Source organism: Aulostomus chinensis, chromosome 18 (genome assembly GCF_037954235.1).
Source record: "Aulostomus chinensis isolate RoL2024-O1b breed Wild chromosome 18, RoL_Achi_v1.0, whole genome shotgun sequence".
Taxonomy (NCBI): Eukaryota; Metazoa; Chordata; class Actinopteri; order Syngnathiformes; family Aulostomidae; genus Aulostomus; species Aulostomus chinensis.
The window spans coordinates 3075954-3092319 of NC_141337.1; the positions used below are offsets into that span (position 1 = coordinate 3075954).

At 44.7% G+C, this 16366-nt stretch overlaps 1 protein-coding gene across 6 annotated transcripts in view; it reads left to right on the plus strand.

The window, feature by feature from the left end:
* The window catches only part of gjc1 (gap junction protein gamma 1), a 47862-nt gene that overhangs the window by 26060 nt on the left and 5436 nt on the right, over positions 1-16366 (plus strand). The window contains exon 3 of one of the 6 annotated variants that reach the window (XM_086184722.1): positions 8742-8778. The exons of 4 other annotated variants lie outside the window; for them this stretch is intronic. The gene's annotated coding sequence lies outside the window, so the exon portion shown is untranslated. Of the gene's footprint in view, positions 1-8741; positions 8779-9155; positions 9285-16366 lie in introns of those variants that run through there. One more of the 6 variants, XM_086184723.1, reaches the window with a different exon arrangement.

Consider the following 16366-nt stretch of genomic DNA (forward strand, 5'->3'; position numbering starts at 1 on the left):
ACATTTGGTGTAAGTTTTTACACCGGATGCCAATTCTGAAACAATCCTCCTATCTATCTGGGCTTTGGATGGACACATGCATGTCCCATGGTGAGGGTTGGGACCAGACAGGGGTCCTGAGTCATACTCAAGGACGCTTCAACACAGTTTCACCAGTTAAAATGATTTCAGTCACTTATGGGCCCTTATTCCCACTGCCTTGCTTATACACAACTTTCTGCCAGAGCTACTTGATACAACATTGATCACAAAACAGTCTTAAAACACACCCAATAAGTATGGTGCCTGATAAAAACGCACCGGCACGCAGGTGTGGTATTAAACACATTTTGGAATGTTATTAAAAGAGCTTTTCCCTTCCTTCATCCGTCTTCACTGCCCGGCCTGTCAGCTCCGACGGTATTAACGAAACGCCGCGGTAAATGAAGTCATCCTTAATCCCGTATGCTGTATGGCCCCTCTGATGGAGACTCATCAAGGTGAAACTGCTGTATGATTTGTTGGATATTATTAGCATGGTAATGGGGTCTTAAAAGACACGGAATGAGCGGGAGCGGCACTCACTGTGCATCCAGGTGTGTGATTTTTAGCAGCAACCGCCGCCTCAGGAGCAGATCTGTCAGACGGGGAAACGCACACTGTAATGAAAGACTGGCTGGCTCTCGGGAGACTGGGAATTATATGAACAACACACATGTACAGTAGTTTGTGAGCACAAACACATTCAGAGGTTTAAATAAACACACAAACACACACATCTGCCCTCCAAACCTGTCACCAAAGGCAAAGGTGATCTGCACATGCGCCTACAAAAATGCACGCTGGCTCACGCACACACACACACACACGCACGCACACACACGTCAAGTATGCCCCGCATCTGTGCCTGAAGCCTCAACAAGAAACATCTAATTCTGACTCATTCTTAGTCAACAGACACACACACACAAAAACCTCAGAGCAACTTTTTTCCCTCGGCAGCAATTTGTTTTACCAATTCGCTTGGTTACTGGGACAGAGATGTTTTGATCTTTCATTCATCATATATTGTATACTTCTACAAAAGCATCACTCACACACACACACACACACACACACACAAGCACGCACAAGCATGCACGCACGCACGCACACACACACACCCGTCCTCAGCTCCTTCCTCCTGCCTCGTCGTCTTCTAGCGCTCTCTAATGAGTTTGCAGGTGAGCCAGAGCCGGAGGCGATGAGGGCTGTGCGCTTCCACGTGTGTCTTGGCATCCACGAGTACGTATGATAACGGCGTCTGTTCACCTCAGGTTAACTCGCACCTTCATGCTAATTAGAGATGAGAATCTAAAGGCTGATTGAGTTAAAGAATTTTTAACGACAAAGCATTAAATGAAGTGTGCACGGTCCTGCTGCTGCACATGTGATCGGGAGACACGTCATTAAATAAGCGTCTGCAGCTTCACAGGAAAAGAAACACGTTTGGCGATTTGTTGTACCTGCAATCAACTAATTAGTCATGTTAAACTAATGATGACTTTATTTCAACTTCAGAAATGTCAGCCACATTCTTCATAATACCCTTTAATGAAAACTCGCCAAGTTTTTAGGGAGTTTTTGACCAAATATCTTAGCCTTTTCATCTCATGATTGTTGTTCCTTTACGGCTGAAATCAACAAATACCTATTCCAGCCTGTCTATCATGTTCAGTTTGCTCCAGTTGCAGGCGATACTTGATATGCATGCCGTTCTTCGCACAGTTATAAAAGTTATTCTCGTTTACACGGTTTTCCTCAGTATATCTCAGCTCAGCTCAGCCTGCAGACGTGACGTGTTTTTAACGACGGCATGAAATTTTAAGGAGCTTCATCAATAAATAGAGAATGAAAGCGTTCGGGAGAAGACAAATAGTCGCATTCCACATTTGGGGGTCAAAATTAAGATTGTGTGTAATGCGTGCTGTCTACAGGGGTTACTGAGAGTTTAAGGGGGGACGTGTGTAGCTGCAGCTCCGCTTACACCACCAGCCTGACAGTTAATGCTACAGCGTATTGTGAGGTGATGGGATGTATGGCTCTCATGGTCTCAATTTAGAGGAAAAAAATCCCTTAAAGACACACTTAAATGAACAAATTATACAGAGCAGAGATCAAATGTGCAACAGCAAGATTAGGACCTATAGAATAACGCTCCTAAGCTTTCTAAGCCCAAACATGCCCACTTTAAAGTGCTCTCATCGGGCTGTAAGCTGCTCTGTTGTCTGCCTCAACATGCAGCCAAGCTGAAGGCCACACAGGCGACAATGTTTACTGTGGTCATAAACACAGACCCCCTGAGTCAATAGCAGATGTTTCAAACGCTCACTCACAGGCACCTAACGTGTAATATGTGCTTGTGGAGAGTCTGCAGCGTCCTCTCACCCGTTTTAGTCCTCCGAGCTCAACACCAACAAAAAACATCAAATGTTTAACCTTCCTAAGGATAATTCCTTTGGTTACATTTACGCAAGATGGCCGTGCGCGAACTGTAATTACGTCGCCGCGCGCGCGTCGTTCAGAGTGGATGCCGGGGCCCAGCTGAACCTGGCATCAAACACGCAAGACTGAGGCTTATCAAGCTAAATTTCATAAACATACCAATTGCATGAAGCTGGATCAACCGTAAGGTCCTGCAAATAAATCCACCCGCACGCTTTGAATAATTCAAAAAGAGTCTGTACACAGTAACATTTCACGGTATGACAGTAACCTGATATATTTGATCGCAAATGTTGTATAAATGTTTTATTTCTCACTTAAAAATCACACAGTTTAGTGTTAAAATATTGGTATTTATCAGAAATTACCTCTTGCGTCACACCTGCCAGCTCCTTTGGACCCCACAGTTGGTAGACGAGTCACTGGTTAATGTTACTGCAGATCAGCAGGTTCCTGGTTCAGGTCCCGCTGCCCCCCGTGGCAGTCACCTGTCTAAACAGTAGGTTTGGGTTTCAAGGTGATGTGTGGCGCTGCGTAGTTTTCCATTGTTTAGTTCTGTCATAGAGATCGAAAGCCACCGGCGTTAAACGAGGGAACATTGTGAAACATCAGAGCCGCTGGTGTCAGCCTGTGTACTGAGAGTCCACAGGTTTCCGCTCCGGCCAGACGCCTCACATTACACTGAACAAAGCAGTCATCGGTGGCTGCGTGGATCAATTCCCATGAATGTTTACAGCTTGGGTGCGAAATGGAGCGAGCCTGCAATTCAACCTGCAGTCTGACATTATTGATTCATCATAGTTTTAGCAGTGGTGGAAGAAGTATATCCTTCCTGTACTTCAGTAAAAGTAGAAATACCCAGACTAAAGAGTACTCTGGTAAAATTAAATGTCTCCATTTGAAATTCTACTTCACTTAAAATAGAGAAGCATCTAATATTGGGTTTACTTACGTGTCAAAAGTACACATTCTACGTGATATTTGTGAATTCCAGTGGTTGGGGTCGTTCAGTTTTCACACCGTTGACCTCTAAAGGTCATCCACCTGTCTGAGTTTGTGTCCTTTGATTTCCCGTTGATGTGGTTTAAGTTTGTTTCCGAGACCTCGACCGCTGCTGCAGTAGCTGGTCTGAGGTGTTGAATTCAGTCGTGAGCAGCTGAACTCCTTCAGCCGCTGTCCAAACAATAACCCCGTCCTCGAGTCACGGAGTTGCTGCCTCCTGACAATTAGAGTTGACGATGAACTCATCAGGCGTTAATCGCAGCGTGTAAATCTCTCTGTGTGAGGTTGGAAACGGGGGGCTCTCTGAGTTGAACTGGGGACCTCTTGATCTGCAGTCGAATGCTCTGCAGCCGAGCTCTACCCCCCACAGCACCGCCCTGGAAATGCGGCGTGGTGTCTTTGAAGGAGTGAGTTAACACATTTAGTACATTTGTGCGATGCCGCCAAAGCATGGGGAGCTAATTAGCAGTAGCTTGTGAAGCGCTGGATGTTCTGGATGCAACGTGACACAAACAGTTTCAGGTGTGAATTCCAGAAGAATGTCAGGTGGGCGTCTGGAATCATTTGTTGGACTTTACTCTGCTGCGCGTGCGTGGCGATATGACCGGAATATTCCAGAAGAAACTCACTTGAACTCAGTCGTTGCTGTGTCGGCTCTATGAGCACGCGTGAAATATGTCGTTCTCCGGCGCCGGCGACACAGACACAATTCCTGCAACAAAATACAAAAAAACTTGCAAGCTAAGGTAATATCACAATTTATCCTGAGCCTCCTCTTCGACAGTCTGAAGTAACGACTGCCAGGCTCCGGCGTGGTTCAATACAACGCCGCAGTTTGTTGCCATTTTAGTGTTTACACCTCACAGCTCACAGAAATAGCTCATTTCTCCAGGCTACGACTCTGAATGTAAAGTATGCAGACAAGGTCAAAGGCTTCAGTTAGTGTGTGACTAAACAGAGCCGCTATGAGATGTGACTTACAGTAAAGGGCCTGTTAAACTGTGTTTGTTTACTCCTGCGATGCGGCGCAGGAATGTTTGATGTATTTTTGCAGCACTCTGCTCTGGTTGGACATTTGATGAACTTGATAGAGGAAGTGTTTGCAAATGTTCTTGTTTCCACTGGATGCGTTTCAGTCATCGAGAGCATCAGGAAGGTGCCGCTCAAATGCAGCTTTCCGGGGTCGACCTTGGAAACTCCCGAACTCAAACACAACACGGTGGCTACTCCTCTGGAAGTTAAACTTCTACAGAAATTTCATGATGACGCAGCTGTCGGAGGCTTAAACCACATTCATAGAAACACGTCAGTCTTCTCTTGAATCGCTCAAGCTTCTCCTTCAAAACATACTTTAACGCTTACATGGACACACTGTCAAATGAGCCAAATTAGCTTGGTTTATGCAGACAGGCTAAAGGATTATAGGAATAAGCAAGCACAATCTCCTCAATCCATCTATGAGCGGTTTTACGAGCTGATTCATATATATTTATGTGTATTTATAACTACATATATTCTTCTTTTGAAGGCTGCCTCTGTGTGATCGGAATTTTAAGTTTTCCAATCATAGAAGAAGATGTAGAAGAGCTCAGTTCTGATAGAATGTTGCAAACATGTTTTATGACATTATAGATGTAAAGCGTTTCAATGGCGAGCAGTAATCCTGTGGTGCAGTATGGGAGATGAGTTTGGGGTTTTTTCTTTTGTAACTTAATACGACGTGATCTCAAAGGCATCGAATTGCGTGTGATTACTAAATGTGTGTGTGTGTGTGTGTGTGTGTGTGTGTGTGTGTGTGTGTGTGTGTGTGTGTGTGTGTGTGTTAGACGTCATACATCATCGGTCACTTTATATGAGATTGTTATGGTATTAGATGAGTGCAGACATAAAGAATCCCAATTAGTATCGCTCCTCTTACTCCAGCTACCTTGTGGGTAAACACCAGGCAGCCCATCCAGCATCGCAGGGCTTCCACTTGATTCTTATCCTAATGAGAAACACAGAACAAACAGTCTGTATAATGCATCATTAACTCTGCCTCTGTAGGAAGGCAACATCAGCAACACTCAGCTAATATTGTTTTAGAGCTGCGTTAAGAGCTGCTGAGGAAGTCCAGTAATATTTCTGCAGTCGCTGCCAGTCGTGAATTAATTAGACGCGAGGTTTTGATTTATGTGCTGTAACTGTGGGCCAGCATGTTGCTCCTCCACAGCCGTACAGATTAAATGTCATGATACTCTGACGGTGACGTTGAAATTTGGAGGATTTCCCTGGGCTGTGGCGACAAATTAATATTTCCTGTATTGATGTCCTGGTGCTGAACTGCTGAGCTGAGCACGTAGCTAAGCTGTGTTCACGGGGGTCCAGAATAAGCAGCAGTGTTAACAGCGATGCCAGAGTAAAATGATGATAATTAATTATTATCAACAATATGAATCGATGATTCACACCCACTTAAGGCTGTACTGTTAGTAAATAATATGAACTTTGTATTTGTGATGTATTTTCGGGTGTTTTGGTCTCTAAAAAGTGCTGATGTAAAGAATTTTTAGGGATAATATTATTATGATTATTGTATAATTTTAATCACATTCACACGGCTTCATATTTTCTGATATCTCTGGGATGCCCTGAGGGAATTCCTTTAAATTGTTCTCACTGGGACTCAAGGAGAAAGAATTTGGAGGTCAAGGTCACTGTTACAGACACATATTCATATTTTTTTTATCAATATTAAGAAAGAGTAGCTTTTATTTGGGGTTTTTTTGTTGTTGTTGTTGTTTTTTTTGCTTTTGAACCCTCTCAGAAAAAAGGATAAAAGTTGTTGTTTTTTTTAAACGCTTCGAAACTACAGCCTCCATAATTCAACTGCTGCCTGTTGAACTGGAAACAAAATACAAACATCTGCAAAAAACAGTGTTCAACTTTTGAAAATGACAAGAATTCTACCACCAGCAACTCCATAAAAAAAAAATAGAAGAAGAAGCAGGAATGTTTTGGTTTGCTGCAGAAGCCAAACAGCAAAAGTGCACGTGTGTCCAAGGGCAGCGGCCTGGGATTCCTCTCAGGAAGAAACAACCGACTTTTACTCCAAATTATTACCCTCCTGGGATAAACTGGGTAATAATTATCATGGCCAACATCAGTATTATCACACCCGAGCCATAAAAATCAGCGTGACTGAAGACTGAGCTCTGTAAAATCGCTCACATCAAAGGGTCGCCACATCATTCAAGGTTATTACCAAGATGACATATCCAAAAAAAAAACCCCAAGGAATCCATCAAGTTCACTTTAAGAGAAATCCCCAAATTGCGCTCACTGTCTGCTCAAGACAGACATGTAACAGAAGCTGTGGACTTTGAGCGACATGAGATGAATTTCAAGAGGATTTACACCCTCTGATTTCTCAGCACATGATCTGTGAAATTTGGCGCCAGCGACGGGTCCACTCAGAAGAGCGAGATAAGAAAGGAGGCCGAGATAGCAGGCATGCGGGCCTAATTTGAGCAACCGTCGCTGGTGAGTGGATTTGGACAATATCAAACGGACATCTTTCATTGTTCGCGGCGCTGCATGATTATGGGTCCACGAGAGGGCATGCGAGAGGAGACGGTGATGGAGGGGAGGGGGGCAGGAGGAGCTTGAAAGTGATGGGGAGGATTATGAGCAAGTGCTCACATTTCTGCAGGCAGAAACCACGGGTCGCACGGCCGGCGTCGAGCAGTTCGCTCACCAGTGACCAGGGGAGCTGGTCCTCATTCTAGATGTCCTTTTGATTACTTTTCATCAACTTCTGTGAGAGGCAGAGCTTTGGTTCTGCAGCTTGTTGGTCTTCAAAGGCAATTCTGCTGGTGTTTAAGTCATTTTTGCTTTTGATTACACTCTCACGCATTCGTCACGGCATAAAACTAATTATTAGAACATGAGGGCAGACCTGCGTCGTGGCCCACGTGGAGAGAAAATGCTGTTTTTGATTACGTTTAACAGCTTTGGCCCAGAATTCACTGGATTCTTCCTCGGCTCATTCGCCACCCCTCAATCAAATGTTGTTCTGATAGTTTTAGAATAATCCCAGTAGACGTTGTGCAGTGTAAGAGCACTGACTTCCACCAAAGTTTCTAGTTTCAAATCAAAAAGAAAGAGAAAACACATTTTTGACTTCCTTTTAAGGGATTTGCCTCAAACTTTAATGGGGGTCTTCATCTGCTAAACGCTGCACCCTTAAAGTTCCAAAATCCAGCCAACAGTTTTTGCTAAATCCTGCCGACAGACAAACAAATCAATGTTGGAAACATTAAACAAAAATACAATATAGCCATACCAAACAAACTGAATTATTTAAATCTAGTCCAAAAATGTGTATTACACACTGATCGGGACATTTTATCAAGGTGGAACTGAGAGAAAAAATGTACTTTAAGTTGTGATTCTAACTTGAAAACTAGGACCGGATCCAGTTTATCCACATAAGCACATCTAGCCTCAGACGTGGCGGCGCGCACCGAAAACACGGGGATGAGGTAGCTTTTCATTCACGTTTCACTCAGTGAGGAAGTATGTTTTCACCTGTGCTGTCAGCTGGTTCATGCAAAAACTACCTGTCGGATTTTCACCCAAACTTGGTGGAGGGGTGAAGCATGAGGGAAGCAAGACTCCAGTTCAGATACTGGGTTCTAGGTCAAGGTGCCGCTTGAACTCAGAGGATTCACACCGTCTGCGGCGATGAGTTCACTGCAGGTCCCGGTGCTGCACCGACTCTAGACGTAGCGATATGCAGCTCGCAGCAGGTCGCAGCAGTAAGCCACTCCTACAGAAACAGCAGCGTGCGTGCAGGAACACTCGACCATGTTAGCATGCTTACACCTCACCATGCTAACCTACGCTAATTAGCATGATTGGAAAGGACAGCCATAAATGCTATAAGCTAATATTGACTAAAATATATATTTGTGTGTGTGTGTGTGTGTGTGTGTGTGTGTGTGTGTGTGTGTGTGTGTGTGTGTGTGTGTGAGAGTGAGATAAACATGAGGGGAAGTTGTACCTCTGTTTGTACCGGCAGAGCAGCTTTCATCTTCTGTTGTGAAGGGATTTTCTCATAACTCATAATATACAGACTAGAGGCCATTAGTGGCAAATAATCTCTCAGAAGGAGGGTGTGGAGGATGAGTGAGGAAACGGCTGTGTAGGCTCGCACCTTAAAACTCACAATCAAATCTCAAAAATGTCCAAACTACTAAGGCCAGATGTGTAATTGCAGCTCTTACCCTTTCCAGAACGTCCTGTCTCCTCGCTGGTGGCCTCAGAACGTCAGTGAGTTGAATATCATTTTCATCCTGCAAACTCTGACAGCCCCAGACTTCCCCTCCCTTTGACCCTCCAAGGGGGTATTAAAAACCCCACCACCTCCCCTTCCTCATCTCCATCACCACCGCACATGCAAACACACACCCACCCCCAACCCAATGACCCAGTTTGGAGGGGATGAGGGGGTAAGTGAGGACCATTGTGAGTACCACAGGGAGGGAGACAAGATGCTCTGCCTCCCTCATTCCTCTCCCTTTCAGGAAGCGCTCACACTTGGTTAAGCACACACACTGAGGCTCTTCATGAGGGAACGGCCGCGGAGCTGTGTGTTTTGTTTGGAGTTTTTTTTGTTGTTGGGATGCTGTTGTTGATTTTAGGTCAGGGCTGTTTGATGTCAGCTGAGGTTAAGGGGTATGTAAAGGAGGATAAGTGAGACGTGGAGTCAGAGATGAGGGGCCTCAGGTTGAGAGACAAAGGACACAGTACCTGGCGTCTGAGGGAGAAGGAGTAGAGTGAGTATGCTGCTTCATCACTTTTCTGTCGTCCTGTTGTATCCTCTCTGAGATCAGTCAAGGTGCCTCGTACATATCTGATTTTAATGTCTTGCTGGACTCTTTTGGGGAATTTATAATGCAAGAAAATGGCAACTTTCCTCCGGATGAAGCTGAGTAGGAGGCACAGATGCACTCAAGGGAGTTTGACGCTGCCTCCCAGATTCCTCCTGTAACATATGGAACTGGTTTGCCGTGACGCTTCTTCCCTTCGGACACTGTTAATGAGGGAATTTTGAGTTTCTCACGAACACACAGAGAGAAAAGCTCCATCAGAACCAGCCTCCCTCCCGCAGAGCAGAGAAGAATCCTCATCTCAGACGCAGGCCGGAGCTCACGAATGACCACACACCCTAAACGATCAGCTATTTTTATCCCTCACAACTGAGGTTTTCTTAGTTATTCCAGAGGCCCAAATTAGGGTTTGCTATCTACTCAGGAATTTATAGTTTGTTTGTGTTTCATGGCTGCATGCAATGATCACTCAGCATGCCAGTTTCACTTCTGTCTGTAAAAACGTGCATCTTAGAGTCTGGAAGAGATTAGAAATGGCTACGATTCTGATACCCTCCTGTGGGTGAAGTCACTCTTGGCATGCATGTTTTTAATCACTTTAAGGAGTCTTGAACAAAGTGCTAGCATCCCCCCCTCCCCCTTTTCTTATTTTTTTTTTTTTTTTTACAAAAGGCAGAAAATGTTGATAAGAATTCCATATTTAGACATGCTGGATTTCTTGTTGGTAGTCTCAGTATCTCTGAGCGCTGAACAAAGGAGCTTAGCCGGCCGTTTTAGAGTGGGAGAAGAGAATCACAATATAAGCTGAACATGTTGCAGCAGCCGGTCCTCCGTGGTAATCTGGTGATCTGGTGATCCGTTATTCACTTACATGTTGGTTTTATGTGGGGGTCTCTCACCATCAGGGGGCTATCCGACCCATAGGCTCATCATGGAGGGGTGTGTGACCAGCGACTGGGTGAGCAGATTATTTAATCTGCGCAGCCAGGTGGGAGTAGGTGGAGGTTAAGAGGGGAAGCTCAGGAGTGCCGCTGGCCGAGGGGAGGAAGAGGTCACGGTGGCGGTAACCCTCAAACGCAGAGACATCACCGCAGTCACGGGTCTCAGTCAGTAAAACGGGTGTTTGCACTCCGGGAAGGTGCTTCTGTTAGCTGCAATCAGCGCTAATGTGAGACTACAATCACCAACCGTCCAGTTTAACTGGTGTGAGAAGATAAAGGTTTTTATAGCTCAAATTCAAAAGCAGCCCATTGACGGCATGTGGCATGTACACAGCAGGCGCTCTCCCTGTTCTGCATCTCATCCCAATTATCAGCAACGGCCCGATTTGGGAAATAAATGTGCTTCTTTTATTATTTGATTAATCTACAAAGCCAGCATATTTAATATCCCCACGCACTGCAGTACTTTGTTTTGAGCCGTGAGGACACTTCAAACTTCGCCGCCGCTCTGAAAAGCTTTGTTCTGGATTCTCACTCCTTTTTTTTTTTCTTTTTTTTGTGAGGATTTCTCTTAATGTGAAATACAGAAATGTCTTTCTCACATAGAGAGGACTTTTTTTTTTTCTGAAGCAAGAAGCATAATTAACCTTCGCCTCGAGAGCAGCTTTTACTTCTCTCACCACTTCCTCTCTCTGGTTTTTAACTTGCTGTCAGCAACAAAAATTTACTTTTGCAGGAAACACAGTTTAAAGTTTTAGGAGCCAATTCATTAAAGTGCTTCCTGGTTTGAGTCCAACAGGTTTGAGATAAAAGATGCGAAATATATTTGCAGCAAATAAATAAGCTGCTCAGCTTTATCCGGGATTTCTCAAATTTAACACGTTTGCAAAAAGTGCTCTCCTTTTCTCCCGTGGCGCGATTAACCCGTTGAATATTACTGATAATTATAACGTCCATGTGTATATCTCCCAAGGCAAGGAGCTCACGCTGCAGCAGGGAGTCAAAACGGTAAATGAATCCGATTTGGAAATACTTTGTCAATCCCCGAGGGGAAAGTGGCGACTGCTGCAGTTTCTCTCGCTCAAGTAGAGAAAGAACAACAAGAAAGAAGGAAAACAATAAATAAATAGAAATAAAATCGATAAATGCAACAGAAACATGACACTTGTGAGAAGATGAAACTTGATCTGTAAGAGTAGATATTCGAAATAACACAACGCCTCAGCCGTCCTACTCCAGCTTAATAAAGTGAGAAATACAAGAAAGTGAAGGTGCATGATAATACAACATCGCAGTGAAGTAGTTAGTGTGGTAATACCTGATCAGTTCCAGTTAGAAACTGCACGCTAGCAGTAGCAAATGCTTCACAGTAGTACACAAAAAAAATCCACAAAGTACAGATGAAGTATTCATGGCTCTTTTATTCTTTGTAAGATACTGTGATTTCAGGTTTCACCAAAAGAGAGGGAAAAAAAGAAATCAGGGGGTAAAGAAACAAAATGGAAGTTGTTGCAGGAATTCAAGACGCGCTTTTTTTTAATGAGGAGATTTTCCAAAGTCATGAATCTGCCAGTTAAAGCAACATGCGTGTGTGATGAGAGCATGGGCTTCTCTTACTCTGTGTGCACGCTCTGGTCAGCTTGAGGTCATTCCAGGGGAATCCTGGAGCCATTTTGATGATGGAATCAATCGCCTTCAGCGGGGGAGACTTAAGAGACGGACCCGCGACGTTCAGCCAAACTACAGGAAGCAATCCTCATCATTGTTTTAGAGGCAGCAGTCCAGCAGCAGATCAGCAGGATTAGAAGCCAATTCAATTTTGGCTGGGGAAAAAAAAAAAAAAAATGCTGATGGTTTCTCTTATTGGATCTTCCCTCAAGAACCTCACAATCACTTTAAAGACACTAAGACGGAGCTAATTGATTATTAGGATGCAGATGAGTCCCACGGAGGATGTTTACCTGGAGTCTGTGCAGACATCCTGCAGGAGGAAGTCTAACCAACGAGTCGGGGAAAGATAAACGGGGTAATGGCGAGGATTGATACGACCGAGTAATATCTGCATCTAAAAATAGAATCCAACACACAATCATAGGACGTCATTTATCTATGAGCGTCCACGTTCATCCAGAGGCTAATAAATCCATTACCCCCACACCCGCTCGTCACACTGGGTTCATTATACGAGCTGCCCCGTCTATTAATATGAATGTGCCACTATCTGCATACATCAGAGCCTCGCAGGGCCATGGAGACGAGTTGTTAAGAGGTGGAGAGAGGGGGTCGACGCGTTTTAAACGCTCCTTTTCTCGCCATTTATTCATCATTTCACTAACAGGGAGCAGTTTACTCTGCACAGCTTGGCTCGAACCTCTTTACCTCCTTTACAGTTCTGCATCAGCGCGCCAGTGCAACGGGTTGATTACGTTTTCACCACACGTTGATAGGTTGTTGTTTTTTTTAAACGTTTGAATTTTCATCTGATGATTGAAATGACCGAGTTCATGTCGCACACCAACAGGTCGGAGCCACGCTGCTCGTCTGTCTCATTATGGGAGCAAATGGCAACTAACTCTTCCATTTTTATTAACCTTGAATCAAAAAACGTTAATCAAGCAGGTCGTCTTGATAATGAATAATTAAATCAACGCCAGCAATTAGACTTTCAGAACCACTTTGAAGGCTCCAGTGTAGTTTTTCTTAGGCTGTCATTTGGTTTTTCTTTTTTTTTAAATCTCCTAATCATGCCAAACATCTGGCCCCTCCCAGCAGGCGCCCAGCTGTCCGCCGACGTTGTGAGAAGTGGATATTTAGTAGAATGTAGGTTATGATTGTAGTTCAGTCAGTCAGAACAGTCAGTCAGTCAAAAAACACTCACAACAGCTGCCTTTCAAGTCCTGTTGGTTTTCCTCTGTCACCCAAATCCAGCGTCCTGCAAACGTTCAAATATTAACGTCAGCTTGTAAGTCTTACGTCCTTGTATCTTCATATTTTGGTTGTTTCAAGTCCAACATTGGAGATTTTAACATCAACCTGAGTTTTATTTTCAACCTAAACTGAAGGTCCAAAGTCTCTCTGGTATGAAATCGGCCTCTGATTCTACATGGCGCCACAGAAGGCAGCTAAACAATCGGAAACGAGATCAAAACCATCGCACGCTGAAATCTTGTTTCTGTCATTATGTGCATGAAGATACTGTACATTTAATGTGTGTTTGTAGTTTACTGTTCAGAACCACCACTTGGAGCTGAGCCGAGCCCATGAGCTGGAGTTGTCACACGGTAACAGCACATCGCGCTGTTCTGCAGTTAGAACTTCCTCCACATTTGCGGTTGTCCTGGGTGCCGGGTTTGTCCCGTGGTGTCCCTCCCGAACCGGCGTCCCTGCAGCTGAAGAGTTGTGTCCACATAATGAGTCACCAGAGTGAAGAAGGAGCGCCTCAGCTGACCCCCCGTGTTCCTCACAGTCATGCTGTTTCCATACACACGGATGCTGTAACTTTATGCTGCACGTTTGTGGAGATTGTTGCACGTGTGTGTGTGTGTGTGTGTGTGTGGGTGTGGGTGTGTGTGTGTGTGGATCCTGAGGGATGGGAGCCAGTAACTGAGGGGGTCCCTCCAGTGATGCTCGCTGTCATTTTAACTGTCTGTTTGAGTCTGCATGTGAGGTCGTGATGTGAAGAGTTCACCCCTCGGGACCAGGGCTTTTTGACCTTTGACCTTGTTACATGCTGGTAGGGCTGTGAGCTATGTCACAGGCTCGGATGTATCCGAGAGAGCCGTGATTACACAGTCATGACCTTTTTAATGGCTTCAGAACCATTGATCCTGAAAGGGAAGTCCAACAGAACCTTCTGTAATACTCAACCTGGATTATTTGTCCTTTTCGTGCTTTAGAACCAAAGCGTGTGTGGTTTTTTTAGGGTTCACGTGTTCCTTGATTTCCACCTCTTCTCTCTTCATGCTCTCTATCAGGCCAACAGACAGCCAGCCTGCCTGCTGTGTCTCCGTGCTGCTGTTCGCGGAGGCTGACTCACCCCGCTAACTTAATACACAGAGTCAGCTTCTTACCCCTAACTGCCCCACTAGCTCCTGCAGAAATAAATTGGATGAGAAAGCAAAATGCCAGGTTACATGTTGTTGAGGTAGCAGGAGAAGTGAGTCCAGGCAGCTGTGCTGGACTGTCTCTTCTGGTCAGGAGGGAGTACGACACTTCCTGGTACACAAACTGCCCAGAAACTGAGCAGAGGAAGCACAAGGGTCGACCGAAGAACACGCTCAGGTCCCAGTTTGAGACGGACCAGCCAGAGTGAAGCCTTTTATGTTGGCTGACTGGAGCGCGACGTCTGAGAGCTTTTTGTGAAGGAAACACGATGATATCAGAAACTAATCTGACCTGGAAAGTCAGTCACCAACAAGTGGGACACATTTTAAATCCTAGTGGATTTCCCAGAGATGTCAGACACAATTTTTGAGCAAATCTGCTTCAACGAGTTTTCAAGATGTGAAATATTTCCATTTTCTAATTTCATACAGACATGAGTAGAGCTGAAGATTTTGTTTTGAATAATTCACCCACTGTGAATGTACATTTTTTAAATGTCAGTGTAAGGAAAATCTGAGGAACCCTCTGAACCCTACACAGTACCTCCATTTAAAAAAAAAAAGTTTTTTTACTTCTTTGATACTTCATGGCAAGATGTATACTGTACAGAGTTTAAAAATGCACTGTAAAGCAGGTGTAATGCCATTTTTCATAATTTATTGGACAAAAATGAACTGGAATCAATATATCCAACATTTTGTGCCTGTAAGTGTTACCAGCTTCGCAATGCTGGAACAATGTGCGTTTGTACATCATCTATAAATTTGATCACACCTGTTGCGTGCAGTTTTTTTGTTTTGTTTTTTTTTGTCATGTGACTGTTTTCCTGAACTACATCAACGATGGTTTTTCAGTTGTGCTGAAAAGTGCAGAATTATTTGCTTTTCATAAGGTCTGGTAACTGCAAACAGTTTCTTTTTGGCAGCGTTTTTAATGAGGCGTGTAGAAATATCAGAAGTTTAAGCTGCAGTTTGGTTATTTCTCCTGCGTTTGTCATGCTCGATTCATTCAAGGACGGTTGGAAGGCACATTTCATGATAATTTGCGCTTTTAGAATTTATGATTCATAGTCTAATGTTGAGGATTTTTGAATACAACCTGCCTGTCAAACCCACTGGTTGGTCTTGGGCTCAGAGGGTTTAGTTTATTCGGAAGGACCTAACCATATATCCAACACACAGAAAAGACATTTCACAACAAAAGTGTTTTTTTGCAGCCGACTGTCTGTGAGAGAGTCTGGATATTATTAGTGGAAGGACAACTGTGGAGTTATGTCAAGAAATTCAATGATGTCATGTTTGAAAAGTCAGACAGAGCTCAGGCCGCGGCGATGTCACCGCTCTGCAGCCGTGTGCTGCTTACTCACACATGACGGTCCCACAAGGACATCGCCACTTTGATTCTGCACAGTTTTGTTGGCCTCTTACTGTATTTGAGTAACTCAAGAGCGCATGAACACTTAAGGGAGTCCTGGCGGCGGCGTCCTGTGTCCCAGGCGTGCCCTTATATGGTCAGAGTGATCAATGCACGTGTTTCATCGCAGGACTCTTCACAACATTCCCACCCTGGCTGCTCTTACTGCAGACGCTAAACAGAGGGCTCCTGCTCGTCTCTTCATTCTTCCCTTCAGCTCCAGCTCTCGTCAACTAAGCTCTCAACCTGCTGGCTAAGGGTGCCGTCCCTGGAAGCCCTTTAAATCTAAGCCCGTACTCATGGCTGGATTTTCCTCTCAGTCTAGCTGACAATAAGCCATGCGCCATTGCGGCTTCATACAGGGGGGAAGTTCTGTGGAGGTGTCACATTCATCCCCCAAAGCCGCCCTGAGGGACAGCAGTGTTTGGGTTCAGCTCCATCGCCTGAGCTAATGTGGGTCTGCTGTCTGACGCCCCGCTCCAATGGTCTGTGCCCGGCCACCTGCTGATTCTGCTGGTTTGGATGGAGTGCCTGGAGCCCAGACCTAACCTACATAGGCAACATGTCCCT